We start from the raw sequence: 16,300 nt of genomic DNA on the forward strand, positions 1-16,300 counted from the left end.
AATTGTAGGATAACCAGTTGGTGTCAGACAACCAGTCAGTGAGGAAAAAACCCCATACACATTTTGATGACCAGAGGTGAAGTATTCTGTGCTGAGTTTGAACATAGAACAAAAAACAGTTGTTTTCTCCTATTATACACATGGCAAAAAAGGTTCAGATCTGACAGACCTCGGAGAGAGTGACATTGTATTGTACTTTTCTGTGAATTTAAAACACTTGAAAAAAATTTTAAAAGGAAACAAATAAATCTTAATTTTTATATAACCTGAATAAGGCCTAGTAAAATACTCCATTTGAAATTAAAATTTTGCCAGTGAGAAGAATTTCATAAATTCTATTTATGAAAAAGTCCCTTCAGAATAACCAAAATATAGTTACTTGAAGTTTGACAAACATAATATTAAAAACTAAATGTATATCCACTTTAAATGCACAACACACTCTAAAAATAACTAAAAGATAAAGAAAACTAAGTTACTAAAAATGAGAACTATCATCCATTGAAAAGAATAACTGTACCGTGCAGGTTAGTGTGACTCTAGTATGTCTTTCATACAAAATGAAAAAAATAAATTTTAAACTGTTTATAAAGGAACAAAATATACTGGGTGATGAAATTTCTCCAAACCTAGAAAAAATATATTGAAAAAATTATTTCCCTAACATATAGAAAGTCTATTTGAATTAAAATGAAAGAAATAAATACTAAATATTAGAAAGAAAATTTTAATCTAAGATAGCATAAATGCAAATTTTACAAAGGATACTTTTAACTGTCAAATTAGGCAACTTTGTTTACAAAAACAAATAATCATACTGCTGTTCTACTTTAGTAGAGATATAAAATGGTAATACTTTGTGGAAAGAAATATAACAAATTAATCAAAGACCTTAAAAATATTCACATACTTTTATCCAGTAATTATCTTTCTAGAAATACCTCCCATGGAAAATAATCAAAATAAAGACAAAAAATATTCATGTGCAAATATATATTCATCACATTATGTCTAGCAGAAAAAAATCATAAAAATCTTAAAATGGTATGATACACCTACATGATATATAAAATTTAATGACGTGAGAAATTATTATGATAATTAAGTAAAAAAGGAAAGTTATTAAGTTATACATTATGATCTTGACCATGGATAGCTATAATATTAAAAAAAACTGAAAGGAAATATGACAAAACATTAACAGTCTGCCTCTGAGTAATGGAATCATGGTGATTTGTTTCCTCAATTTCTTTTCTATAACATGTATGTCACTTCTACAATTATTATAGAAAAATAAAAATAGAAGAAAATTAGCATTTTCCACTAAATATAAAACATTTAAAACTAAGGTATTATGGCATTTATTAAAGTACCTTAACTAACTGTTCATTATTTTAATAAATCTTTGAAACATTCATTTCCGTAAAAAGGTGTTAAGGGCCAGACACAGTGGTTCATGGCTGTAATGCCAACACTTTAGGACGCCGTGGAGTGAGGACTGCTTGAGCCCAGGAGTTCAAGATTAGCCTGGGCAACACGGCAAGACCTCATCTCTATAAAAAAATTTTAGGCCAAGCACAGAGGCTCACACCTATAATCCCAGCACTTTGGGAGGCCAAACTTTTTTTTTTTTTTTTTAATTAGCTGGATGTAGTGGAGCACTCCCGTAGTCCCAGATACTCAGGAGGCTGAGGTGGCAGGATCACTTGAGCCCAAGAGGTCAAGGCTGCAGTAAGCCATGATCATGCCACTGCACTTCAACCTAGGCAAAAGAGCAAGACCCTGTCTCAAAAAATAAAGAAAACAAAGGAAAAAAAAAAGTTGATTGGTAGCTGGTAAGATATAATGTACCTTTCAAAATGGAGACATATTCTTCCAGAATTCCTTCTTAGGTTTTTCTCTACTCTAAATCCTTCCAGTCACATGCACCTATATTTGGTCTAACTTCTAAGTATCTAAATATCCTAAAAAAGTTTCTTAATTTTATCATTCTGGGTCATTATAAATTTAACATCTTAACTCATACACTTTCATCAACCTGCCTAATGATAATATCTGAGACCCCAAGACCTCCCATTCACTGAAAGGGTCCCTTTAAATGTATCTCTGTTTTACAAAACATATCTATAAGGAAGGGATCATCACCTTGACTTTGTAGATGAGTGAACTCAGAGAGGTTAAGTAACTGTCCCTCTGTCACACAGCTAGAAAGTGGCAGAACTGTGACTTGAACTCTGATGATTCAACTGTAATACATCACACCATTTTTCAGTACAGCTAATGTAACATAAAATGCTGGGTTTTGCCATTTTAACCCTGCCCCCTAAGGGTTCCAGAGTTCCAGAAAAAGATACAATTACAAACAAAATGTAATTGAAGGAGCTTTACATTAATCATAGGAAAATATTTTAATCTGTCTCCTACTTTCTACACTTAACTATTGAGCATTTTGGCCCCAGAAAACTGAATCAATCTGAGGCCGGAAATAAGAGAATATATAGATAATCAGGTAAAATGATGTAGCCAACTATTTTCCAAAAACAACCACAGCAATATTCCCAGTCCCTCGTGCCCTTCTAGTAGCTTGTTACTCTCTCATCCAGAGGTGGAGACAATTTTCCCTCCAGCTTGAATTTAGCAGGCCTTTCTATCAAGTAATAAAATGTCTTGGAAGTAGTACTGTGTGACTTCCAAAAGTAAACTATAAATAGACAATACAGGTCTTCGCAGCTTCTCCCTCTCCTTCCTCTCACCTTTAGAAGACAGCCAACACACTAAGAAGATGCTCAGGCCACATATAAATGTTCTAACCAGTATCCAACCACCGTAGGTATGCATGAGTAGCACTCAAATGATTCTGGCCCTCACCTTTGAGCCACATCATCTAACACAAAGTGTAGCAAAAACAAATTATGCCCAATGAACCCTTCCAAATAAGAGACTCATGAGCAAAATATATGTTGTCCTAGTTTTAAGCCACAAAGTTTTGCAGCAGTTTGTCAAATAAATAACTAAAGCAGGTATCTTAGGCTATACTCACAGCAAGTTAAAGAATTTAGTGGTTATTTCCAGTAAACTTATATGATAATTTTTCTGCAATTATCCTCCTTGTAAATTAGCTGAACCAAAGCTTATAATGCCTTTGACTTTGGGTTGGTCTCTGAAGATTTAAGCATTCTGAGCTGCTTCATTCCCCTTTTAGAGTCAAACTACACACCTTGTTGAAATTTAAAGATTAGTGTTAACATCTTTTCAGGGGTGAGTTCTAAGCAAGGATGCCAAGAAACTCCCTTCCAAAAGACAAAGTCATGGCATCTATGTTTTGGTTTATACTATAAAAGACACTTGTAGAAAGATGTGCAGTTACCAATGTTCCCCCAGAATATATTTCCACAAAATATTTTAACAGAGAATGCAGAGTAAATGTGGGGGACAACTCCACAGATTTGAGTGAAGAAAGAAAAAAAATGCTATCACACTGCACTCCTAATGCAGACATCTGTACTCTGCAGATTTGTCCACTGGTTTAGGCCAGGGTACTGTTTACTGATTGCTTTGACTTTCATTAATTTTTTATAGCTTCACATGTAATTTCTAATCAACTTAGCTGAAAGAAGTGACAAATTCTCCTTTTTCATACAAATATAACAATTTTCCCCTCTAGAAAACATTTCGATGATAAGGTTTGCGTGAAGCCAACTTAAATGCAAACAGAACAGAAAAACTGAAAATAGTTCACTTTATAGCTTTCAGGAAAGAGTTTTAGGGTGGTAGTGGCCAATGTCATATTAAAAGTTAGCCAAGGTTGATTGCAGAGATTAATGATAAAATGGTATTGGCCGGGCACGGTGGCTCACGCCTGTAATCCCAGCACTTTGGGAGGCCAAGGCGGGTGGATCACAAGGTCAGGAGATCAAGACCATCCTGGCTAACAAAGTGAAACCCCGTCTCCACTAAAAATACAAAAATTAGCTGGGCGTGGCGGCGTGCGCCTGTAGTCCCAGCTACTGGGGAGGCTGAGGCAGGAGAATGGCGTGAACCCGGGAGGCAGAGCTTGCAGTGAGTGAGCCGAGATTGTGCCACTGCACTCCAGCCTGGGCGACAGAGCAAGACTCTGTCTCAAAAAAAAAAAAAAAAAAAAAAAAAAAAAAAAAAAAAAAAAAAAAAAAACCTTATAAAATGGTATTATATGAACATAATATGTTCTTTGATTGTAAAATACCTCAGGCTGGTAATCAAATATAAATTATATAAAGATTAGAGAAAAAAACACTTTGTTTCTTAGGCATGGTTTGCATTAGTATAAGACCTTTTTGACAGCATAATGAAGACCAATCTGTTCCTTCCTACTAAACCTAGATCTATCTCAGCTTTAACCTCCCAATAAAGCCTTATTCAGGGTCGCACAGGATAGAAGAGACTAGCATCCTCATCATTAGCAAAGTAAAATTCCTATATTCTCCTTAACTTTTTGAACATATAGTATATGTACACTAGGTTATTTGCTAAAATTGATGTCATTTATTATACAGCTCATTGACAACACAATTTATTTATTTATTTATTTATTTATTCATTTTATTTTTATTTATTTATCTTTGACATGGAGTCTCGCTCTGTCGCCAGGCTGGAGTGCAGTGGTGCGATCTCAGCTCACTGCAACCTCCACTTCCCGGGTTCAAGAGATTCTCCTGCCTCAGCCTCCCAAGTAGCTGGGATTACAGGCGCACACCACCACGCCCAGATAATTTTTGTATTTTTAGTAGACAGGGTTTCACCATATTGGGGTTTCACCATGTTGGCCAGGATGGTCTCGATCTCTTGACCTCATCATCTGCCCACCTCGGCCTCCCAAAGTGCTGGGATTACAGGCGTGAGCCACCGAGTCCAGCAGCCAACACAATTTATATCCAATCCTTTGATGAAAATAATATTCTTGAAATACATCAACTTCAGATTAAAAAATGGAAAATGAATCCAAAAGTTTATCTGTTATCCCCCCTTCTTTGAAGGGGAACAAAAAAACTGTATCATAAAAATGACAATCTTTCTATATAAATTTAAAGAACAATGGAAACCCAAGTAAAGGCTTAAAAATATACTTTTTACGATTAAATGTTAGGGTGATTCTATCCTTTACAATTCATATCTGTTGTATAAACACTATGGAATCTAATACGTTTTCAGGGCTCATTTGAATTAATATGAAATAAACAGTTGAAAACACTGAAAACGTTAAAGCACACTGGTTCCAGGAGCATGTTTTCAAGACAGGGAAAACTACACTACTCAAATCTCAACAAGGGAGTGGCAAGTGAGAGCTGGTTAAAGAAATTCCAACAATTCCTACTACAGAGAAATGTTTACATTAAAACAGAGGTCTTCCAAGGCCTGCAAACTTCTTTTTTTTGTTAATCTGAATGAGAATATCCCTGGAATTGTCTACAGATCCCACCACACCCTACTGTATACTACTTGGATATTTCAATGTTCTAGGAAGAATTTGAGTTAGCAAAATCTACTGCTGACCGAAAGACTGAGGAAGAGACCATCTGTTTTATACATTACTACACCCCAAGCCCCTGGTGCAACTACATACATACAAAATATGTTTGTTGAATGAATTAGAGGGAGGGAAACAGATAGGGAGAAACAAAAAGGAAGGAAGAAAGAGAACAGATGCCCTGCTGTAAACATGAGTAAACAGAAGATTCAAACTATATTAAGAAAATATAATTGTTGGACAAGAAAATTCTTTTTTTTTTTTTTTTTTTTTTGACATGGAGTCTCGCTCTGTCGCCCAGTCTGGAGCGCAGTGGTGCGATCTCCACTCACTGCAAGCTCCGCCTCCCGGGTTCACACCATTCTCCTGCCTCAGCCTCCCGAGTAGCTGGGACTCCAGGCACCAGCCACCACACCCAGCTAGAGACGGGGTTTAGTAGAGACGGGGTTTCACTGTGTTAGCCAGGATGGTCTCGATCTAACCTCGTGGTCCGCCCGCCTTGGCCTCACAAAGTGCTGAAATTACAGGCATGAGCCACTGTGCCCAGCCAAGAAAATTATTTTCAGTCATATTTCCTGACCATTAGTAAGTCAGAACCCTGGCATTATTTCCCTATGAAAATCATCTAGAAAACACTGAGCATAGGCTCAAAGTGCTGCTAGAAGCTCAAAGTGTAGAACATGAGAACATGTGCATAAAACAACTAACAACAAAAAATATAGTAAATGAAACAAGAAAATTAAAATGGTACACTAGAAAATAGCTATTTACTGGTGTAAGAAGCATCCAGTGGGGACAGTGGGGGCCGGGGGAGAAAATAGCTGTTTAACCCAAAAGTCAGCAGTGATGGAGGAATAAAGAAAGACAAAAGAAATAAGACACATAGATTATAAGTAGCAAAATGGCAATTGTAAATCTTACCTTATCAGTAATTACATTAAAGGCTAATGAAACACTATAACCAAAAGGCACATATTGGCAGAATGAATAAGAAAACACGATCCAACTATGTGCTATCTACAAGAGACACACTTTATTTTCAAAGACACAATAAGCTGAAAGCAAAAGAATGGGAAAAAAAATTGTACTGTTAAAAAGTATAGCCTAAAGCTACCTCCTTACATATATTAAGTTCAGCCTAAAGGTTTCTCCATACATAGTGAACTGTAACTCAACTGGATGTGTAAACAGACTGTAACCTACTCTTGCACAAATCACCAAGTTTCAGCCAATCAAAGACAGCCAACTGTTCAAACTGTGTTCAAATAAGGCACGCCAAGCTGTAACCAATCCAGCTGTTTCTGTACCTCACTTCCGTTTTCTATACGTTACTTTTTTTTTTTTCTGTTCATAAATTTTCTCCAATTCAGCAGCACAGAGTCACTCTGAACCTATTCTGGCTGGGGGCTAAGGGGATGGAACAGAGGGTCCTGCTCTATTCAGGAATCATTCTTTGCTCAATCAAACTCTGTTATATTCCAGTTGCTTAGTCCAAACTTTCTCTCATACCCCATATTCAATCTGTCATAATATCCCAATGTTCTACTAATAACATATATATCCAGTACTAGCCATTTCTTCTCACATATACTGCCACCCTCCTATCCAAACTTCTATCAGCTCTGGCTAATGCCTGGACCATTCCACAATCCTCCTTTCTGGTCTCTCTACCTTATCCCCATTGTCTATTTTCATCCCAAAGGCCAAGATAATCCTTTTAAAGTGTAGATAAGATCACTCTGCTTAAAATCCTCTGGCTTTCCATATCAATGCATATAAGTCAGAAGGCTGTCAATGGTTTAGAAGGCCCTACCCAATCTGCCCATGCTCACTGTATGTCCTCTCAGATCTCATTTCCCAGGTCACCCCATTACAGACACACTGTCCTCTTTTTCCACCTAAATACATCAGAGGCACATGCCTTTGTCAGGAATGCTCTCCTGGCAAATATCCTCATGGCTTATTCCCTCACCTCCTTCAATTCTTTCCTCATTTTATCTGCTTCTTAGTGAGGCCTTTCCTGACCACCCTATTTAATACTGCAACCAGACCCCTATACCTCTCCCAATCCCCTATATATTGCTTTATTAATTTCCTAGGGCTGCTATAACAATGTACCACAAACTGGGTGGCTGATACAACAGAAATGTGTTATCTCATAATTCTGAAGGCTGGAAGTCAAAGATCAAGGTGTCGGCAGGGTTGGTTCCTTAGAAGGGCTGTGAGGGAGAATTTGTTTCAAGTCTCTCTCTCATCTTCTAGTAGCCTCAGGCAATCCTTGACTTGTAAATACTGTTCTCTAGTTAATCTTCACATAGTCTTCCCTCTGTAAATATCTGTGTCTAAATTTCCCCTTTTTATAAGGACACCAGTCATATTAGATTAGGGCCCACCCTAACAATCTAATGCTAACTTGATTATCTCCAAAACTAAGTTAAAGTCTGTGAAAATCTCATCTCCAAATAAGTTCACATTTTGGGGTACTAGGAGTTAGGAAGGGGATACAGTTAAACCCATAACAGCTAGTACAACCACAGAGGAAGCTGAGAGGGAGCAAAACTTTGTACAAATGGACAACAGTCAGCACAGTCTCAGCCCATGATAATTGTTTTGCACCCTCACCCTTTATTCAGGTACTCCTTCCATACTCTGTTCACAGTCTACCCAAAATGTTAGGCTTTGCCTCTAGTTTTCAGCTCTGTGCTCATATGTTTAACCTGAAGCTAGAATGTGACTTTTATAGCTCACCCTTTAACTCTTCACAATCAAATCACTTTAACATTATATCACTTAATTCTGGATCCCTGGCAAGCCCCAGTCTCTCTTTTAAACCAGCTGGCTCTTAGCTCAGGTAAGCCAGCCACTGGGGACATCATTTTTCTACCACATAAGTTTGAAATAATGCATTCTTATTACCCGTACTTAATGACCCAGTCTTGACAATTCTCCTACCTTAATCTCATATACAAACCCTTCTTTTCAGTCCTGTTTTTACTACCACAAATTCAAGTTCATACTACCACTTGTCTGAATCATTAAAATAGTCTCCCAGTTGGCTACCATGCCTCTACAGTATTACTTTCTAATCCAAGAAACCAACTGCTTTGGAAACATTCCTGAAATTTAGCCTGATTGCCTTGTTCCCCCACTTAAAAGAGATGAAACATGCGGGTTCAAATGAACATTTGGTTTGAATTCTAGCTTTGACAACTAGTTGTCACAAGACCTTGGGCAAGTCATTTAGCTCCTCTGAGCGTTAGTTTTTCTCCAAAATGAGTACTGTAATATCTACTACAAACAACAAGAGTAGTTATCAATATATCAGAGGACACATTAAAGATGGTCTATTACCTTCTAAGGCTGCCCACTGCCTAACAAGTAAGATCTGCACACTCTTACAAGATAATCAAACCCAGTTTGGGACAGTCCAGTCTAATCACCAACAACTCCCCCTCTGCTCCTATGTGAGACCACTAGAGACTCTTCAATCATACAAGGCATTTAAGACTCTCTTTTCTTGTGTTATCTGCTCAGCCTACAATACCCTTTTCCCAAATCTTCCCCCATCATTTTTCTAACAGTTACTTAAGGCCCAGCTCAAGTATCATATCTTTTAAGAACTAATACAATCTTTTTTTTTTCCATCTGAGTTTTATTTGTGCTTCTCTTACACCATTTATTCAAGTTACTTATACACTAGTCTTTCTTTCTTATTAGGGCTAGGACTATGTGTTTTATCCACTATATTACTCGGTACCCTGTACTACAAACAGAAGCATTAAAGAAAAATAATAGTGACACTTAGAATTCTAAGATTAATTTCCAATACTATTTACAAAATTTATCCCAAAAAATTTATAGAGTCACCAATCCTATCTACATGCTTACAATGGAAATTGAGTATGTTCAATAAACTGGGACATGTCTAAAGGAAGCTATAACTTACTTAAATTATATAATTGAAACAGAAAGAAGAAATAAGACTTTTATGTCTGATTTATGTGGAATAATATGATTTTAATAACAGGTCCTATCAATTCAAAAGGATAAACCTTGTCACTTTATTTCATTTTAAAAGATAATACTCACAAATTATTAAGTAACTCAATTTCAGAAACACTCAAACATAACAAATGATCATATACATGTTCAAAATGTGGCACCAAGCTACATACCAATAAAATTTTGAAGATATTTTGTAAAAAATAATAATATTTGATCACTTCTGCCAGACTGGAGTATATATGTAATTCTTAAATAGTAAACAGGAGAAGAAATAAACAAGCAAATCATAAACTAAAAAAGAATGACCAAATAGTCGACTCTAGTATTCAAACATAAATTAACATTGAGTGCATAAAAAAGACTGCATTATGGATTTTTTGTCACACATCTATTTTAGAACATACAAAAAGAGAAAAACCATAGAGATGCATGTAGTATACAGATACAAGCAGGGCCATAGAGAAAGAATGGCTACAAAGATGAGAGAGAGTGGGAAGCACCTGCTTCCAATTTGTCTAATATACACTGTAAATAGTACCTGCTTCCTTGATTGGAAAAGCTCTAAGAGAAAAATTGCTCCACTGCATTAGAATGCATGAATATATATGCTTATACTCTCATGTAGCTGTACTGAAAGATATTATATGGGTCTCAAAATTCAGGCAGGGCAAATCTCAGTAACAAGATCACACTAATAACCTATCCATGGTAAGGCTCTAAAGACAAGGATAGATTTGAACATAACTCTAAACATTAAGTCCTCCCTGTGTCCACACAGCATGCATTTCAAACTGGACTAAGTAAAGACTCCAACACTGTCTAGAGAGAAAAGCAGTGTTTTTGCTGTGGGGATATCATCTCTCCAGGTATTGAATCCCTGACCTCTTAGCGTAATAACTAATTATCTCATATTTTAAAATACATAATCAATGCATATATATACATAAACAGATTTAAGCTAAAAGAAGAGTACAAATATTTTCTATGTGCAATAATAAAGACTACATGCAGGCAAGTTTACTGAGTATCTGTCTCTTTTGGCTTTTTAACTCCCAAGAATGTTTGAGCTGACCATTAAGGCTTTGCTACCAAGTCCAATTCTCAATGCTTCATCTCTTAATGGACTACACAATGGCTCTATTTTATAAGTACATATAAATATAAGATTTTACATGCCAATGGAGAATTTTTGTCTTAGAAGCTGACCTAATGTCTGAACTTTGGCTTACCTTGCTTACTTTCTCCAAAACCCTCTGGAAATCTATTTCTAGATCCTAAGTTTGTATACTAATTCCCCCCATTTCCACCACTTAGCAGGGTAAAATGCCCTTCCTGTGCTATTTCTTTATAATCCCATAATTCTCTTACAAATTAAATGACTGTATGCATTATGCTGTATTATTTTAGTTGACTTCCTATCAACCAAAAGTGTTCGCTCTGAACTCTTTTGCAGAAGCGCCCTGTTGCATCCTGCCACAAGGCCTTTGCACATGCTGCTCCCACTGGTGTGCCCTGCAGACAGCAGCTAAGGCTCACTTCCTAAGGGAAGCCTTTCCTACCTGAACAGAGCAGGTTCTTTTCTGATGCTCTCGGACATCATTATTTTAGCTTTTTTCTTCCCCACTGGAATGAGAGCTCCTTAAGGCCAGAAACTGTGTCAGGTCCCTTTCTATATCTCCAGCAAGTCCTAGGGCAAAAATGGTATTCATTAAGTATCCATCAATCAAAACCATAGGTTGACAATTATTGAAGCCAGGCAACTGGTACACGCAGAGTAGGGGAGGGAGGATGTTTCATTGTGTGTGTGTGTGTGTGTATACTTGAAATTTGTTTAACATTGGGTGAAAAACTCTTTGTGGAAGAGACTTATAGCTATATATAAGTAATCTTCAATAAGTAAAAGAGTCTATAAACAAATTGGACTTGTTCAGTTTTGCCACTGAGAACTAGTATCAATGAGTAAAATCCAGAATTTTGGCTTCACATAAGAAAGAACTCTCCATTGCTTAAAAGTGTCTGGAAATAAAGCTGGTTCCAAAGAAGAAAGGGAGGACCCTGCCACTCGGGTAGTTATACTCAAGCAGTTGGATAATCAGTGGATTCCTAGTTAGGGGATTAAAGGACCAAATGAGAAAAATGAACTTGAAGAAATCTTCAAATCTTTTGAGTATCTGAAAACAAAGTTTATTGTCTTAAAATAGATATATAGAAGTCAATATGACACACAGAAGTCAATATAAAAATAATTATTGATTTCATATAAAGCATCTATAAAGAATGAAGTTTTTACTTAAAACCAATCTCCCTGAAAGCTTTATCTTGCAGGTGTTCACTCTGCACTCCAGCTTCTCTCAATGCGCCCTGTTGCATCCTGCCACGTGGCCTTTGCACATGCTGCTCCCACTGGTGTGCTCTTCAGATAGCAGCTAAGGCTCACTTCCTAAGGGAAGCCTTTCCTACCTGACCAGAGCAGGTTCTTTTCTGATGCTCTCAGACAACCATATCCCTTTGCTAGAGATAGAGAGCACAGATGCCATATTTTCACTAACCACTGTATCCCCAGTGCCTGTCACAAAGCCTGGCATGTTGTAAGTGCTAAATAAATATTTGTTGAATGGATGTATGAACGCCAACACTCCCTATGAATCCAGCATTTTCATAAATTATAATCTAAACTGAACATGTCAACTTGCCAAAAGATAGTCAACCTATTTCTCTACCAGAAGTGATTCAGCTCTCATCCTAGAGGATGAGAACAATAAGAAAACAGTTAGCCAGCTCCCAAGGCAGCTTTTTTGTTTTTGTTTTTGTATTTTGAGACAGGGTCTCGCTCCATCACCCAGGCTGGAGTGCAGTGGCAAGACTGTGTGGCTCACTGCAGCCTCAATCTCCATGGCTCAACTAATCCTCCCACCTCAGCCTCTCGAGTAGCTGAGACTACAGGTATGTGGCACCATTCCTGACTAATTTTTAAATTTTTTTGTAGAGACGGGATCTCACTATGTTGCCCAGGCTGGTCTCAAACAATCCTCCCACCTCAGCCTCCCAAAGTGCTAGGATGACGGGCATGAACCACTGAGCCTGGCCCCAAGGCATTATTTTTATACTTTTTTTTAACATGAAAATATAACATTTTCAGTAACTTTTAGCTACACAATACACAAAATAAATTTATTTTTCAGAACACTTTTAAGATTGTGACAAGCCAAATGATGCTGAGGTCAAACTGTGGTTTATTAAGCTGAAAGAATATATTGTATGGACATGAAGTTTAATAAGGATGTTTAGGTAACGAAGAAGTAATGAGAGATTCAGGACAGATGGACAAGCATCAGGTCATATAAACTATTTCCACATGTATGTCTGAAGGAAGATATGAAAATGCCCAAGATAGGAATAATTTGTGTTGCTAAGAAACACTAAGGTTGATGAGTAAACTGTCTCTCTTACAAAGACCAACTAAAATCATGTCATTTATCAGTGCAATGTGATTAATAATTATTCACTTTAGAAAACCTTTATAAGATAAACTAAACCAAAAGAAAGGCAAAAATTTTAACACTCAGAAATCACTAATGTATATAATGTATACAGGGACATTTAGTGTAGTATTTTATTGACTTCCATCAAAAGTGTTCATTTAGGACAAAGTTACAAGATTCTACCTTTGGCTATAAAATTATGACTGAAAAAAATACTCTATTAAAGTACAAAAAATATTCTATTCACACAAAAACAATCACTTACAGCTAATACACAAAGTATTTCAAATTCCAAAGAAATAAATTCTAACAAAGTTAAACAACACTGTTTCAGGACTATTTCATTTTTATTTCAATTTTGGAAAAATTACCCCGATTTCTGAATCAGAGCCACACTCCAACACTGTACCATGTTGAAACCCCTCAGGCTCAATCCTATTTCTTATAAACTTTAGCTTTAATTTTGGTCCCAACATGAACTTTCACCCAGACTACACTTTCACCCAGGTCATCCTCACCACTATGAGGGCCAACCCTGGACTCGGTCTCTCCTGCACTTCAGAGACAAATGACAAACCAAGAAAAAGATGAAGAGAAGTCTTCAAAATGAGTATAAACTTCAAAGAATGATTGCTTTATAATGAAATAATAAAATTTATATTGGAGAGGTGTGAATTTGGAAAAGACTTAGCTTAGTTTGCCCTACATATGGAAAACTATTATTATTACTGTTTTAGTTTTATAAATTGATTTCCTCTGATATTAAGGAATGCATTATGTGATTTACTAACATTCCAAATCTACAAATTAGAAAACACAAAGAGTCAAAAAAATCATTTAACTTTTCGTCATGAAAATCTTCAATTATACCCAACAGTAGGGAGAAAAGTTTAATGAACCACCATCACCCAGCTTCAACAATTATCATTACTCAGTCAATTTTACCTACAAGAAATCTATTCTTGAATAATGCCAAGAGCATACTGAATTGAGACATTCTTTTAAAAGTGTGCCTGCCAGCTTGACCACGGAGAAACAATGGATTTCACGCAAAAACTTTCTTTTTGTCTCTTTCTGGTCTATTACACTTACTCAAGAATAAATCAACTCCTGGCCTATAGTAAAAATTCAAATAATCCTCATGACTTTTCTGGTCCCTCATAAGTAAGAGAAAATCATATAGTCAATTTAAATGGTAGGTCTCGGTTCAGTAATTCAAAATTACTAGTCTTGGCTGGGCGTGGTGTCTCATGCCTGTCATCCCAGACCTTTGGGAGCAAGATTCCGTCTTTTGTTTTTTTTCTTTTTTTTGAGACAGAGTCTCACTCTGTTTCCCAGACTGGAGTGCAGTGGTGCAATCTTGGCTCACTGCAATCTCCACCTCCCGGGTTCAAATGATTCTCCTACCTCAGCCTCCTAAGTAGCTGGGACTACAGGTGCATGCCACCACACCTGGCTAATTTTTTGTATTTTTAGTATAGATGGGGTTTCACCATGTTAGCCAGGATGGTCTCGATCCCCTGACCTCGTGATCCACCCACCTCGGCCTCCCAAAGTGCTGGGATTACAGGTGTGAGCCACAGTGCCGGGCTGGATTCCGTCTCTTAAAAAAGAAAAAGAAAGTCTTAGATAACTAGGGAAAATTGAATATAGACTGTATAGTATACATTATTATACCAATGGTAAAGACCTCGGTGTGGTAAAAGTATTACGACTACATAGAAGAATATTTTAACTTTTTTTTTTTTTTTTTGAGATGGAGTCTCGCTCTGTCGCCCAGGCTGGAGTGCAGTGGCGCGATCACTTCAAGCTGCGCCTCCCAGGTTCAGGCCATTCTCCTGCCTCAGCCTCCCGAGTAGCTGGGACTACAGGCGCCTGCCACCACACCCAGCTAATTTTTTGTATTTTTAGTAGAGATGGGGTATCACTGTGTTAGCCAGGATGGTCTCGATCTCCTGACCTCGTGATCCGCCTGCCTTGGCCTCCCAAAGTGCTGGATTTACAGGCGTGAGCCACCGCGCCCAGAGAGAGAATATTTTAATTCTTAAGATAAACAAGCTGAAGGGGTAAAATGTCACTTTTGAATGGTTCAGCCCCATCCCACTGCCCAAAAGAGTATAAATACAATATATACCGTGGCTAAATGTTAATAACTGGTAAAAGGTATGGGGTGTTTATTGTATTGTTTCAACATTCCAATAGGCTTGAAATTTTACAAAATAAAAAGACTAGACCCAAATAACAATCAAAACTCCAAAGTACATGTAACATTAAATCTATGTTCTTCACTCAGCTGGGGCCTGCCCAGCACCAGCCACTGTCAGTGAAGGAAGGAACAGGATCCTCCTCATCTCACCAAATTTCTCTTCCACCATCTTCCTGAGTTTTCTGAGCCCACCAGGATCAAGGTCAGGAAAGGGAGGAGAGGTCAGGCATATAAGACAGTTCTTGATTGCTATCTGTAGCAAAATGATCTAGGGCTATGGCAGAGTGTTTAACGCTAATTCTTCCTCTCTTGGGGAGCTTATGTGCACTCTTCCAATGGTATACTCCTCCAATTGCAAATATCCTGCCAGAGACACTGCTCTCTCTCTCTGCTAAAAGCTCTTAATGCCTCCTTAGCTTCTAACCCCTGGTGGTACACAAACAGTCCATTACTGCTGGGATCTTCTTGCCCTGGCAGGAGACTTTTTTTTCAGCAGGATCCCTTTAAAAATGACAGCAGGTTGATTTCCCTGTTGACAGAGAAGAGTGCAATTACTTCTCAAACCCAGCACTACTGCTATAGAACACTTCAGCTTTCCCAGGTATGAGTCAAGCATCAATATCTTGTGACTCCAAGATAAACTTTAGTTGAAACTTCTCTCACTAGACTTGACAAAAGATTCAGAGACCCCTAACTTGTGGGAGACAAGGGAAAAACATACAGCACTCTGATGACCTGCAGAAAAATTCATCTAACAAAATCTTCCCCCCCACACCCCCACTTTGATAGCCTCTATGTGAGTAAAGGGATTCAAATGTCACAAAACCAGCTTTCTATAATTCTGCATATGGTCTAGCACTTCCTTTGGATATAGAAGCACGTGTTGAATACTGGTGCCTCAATTCAAAGTTCCAGTGTATCACTCTGTTATCCTAGGAACTCTATTAATGGCGTATTCTCTATATATATATCTTGGAAACCTGTTGTGAAGGCTAAAAGCTTCTCACATGTAAAACTTACAGAACAGCACTTGGGCTCACAGTAAGCCCTTACTTAATGCTAGCTACTACTATAATATAGAGTTCTCTTTTTTAATTTTTTAAA

The 16,300-nt window shown here is 37.4% G+C and overlaps 1 protein-coding gene across 45 annotated transcripts in view; it reads right to left on the reverse strand.

Annotated features, from left to right (window-relative positions):
• The window catches only part of GTDC1 (glycosyltransferase like domain containing 1), a 386,422-nt gene that overhangs the window by 336,772 nt on the left and 33,350 nt on the right, over positions 1–16,300 (reverse strand). For 7 of the 45 annotated variants that reach the window (XM_054679808.2, XM_063790454.1, XM_054679806.2 and 4 more), the window contains exon 2: positions 11,068–11,195. The exons of 31 other annotated variants lie outside the window; for them this stretch is intronic. The gene's annotated coding sequence lies outside the window, so the exon portion shown is untranslated. Of the gene's footprint in view, positions 1–11,067; positions 11,198–16,300 lie in introns of those variants that run through there. 7 more of the 45 variants (XM_063790443.1, XM_063790471.1, XM_063790475.1 and 4 more) reach the window with 2 other exon arrangements.

This window comes from Pan troglodytes, chromosome 13, assembly GCF_028858775.2.
Source record: "Pan troglodytes isolate AG18354 chromosome 13, NHGRI_mPanTro3-v2.0_pri, whole genome shotgun sequence".
NCBI lineage: Eukaryota > Metazoa > Chordata > Mammalia > Primates > Hominidae > Pan > Pan troglodytes.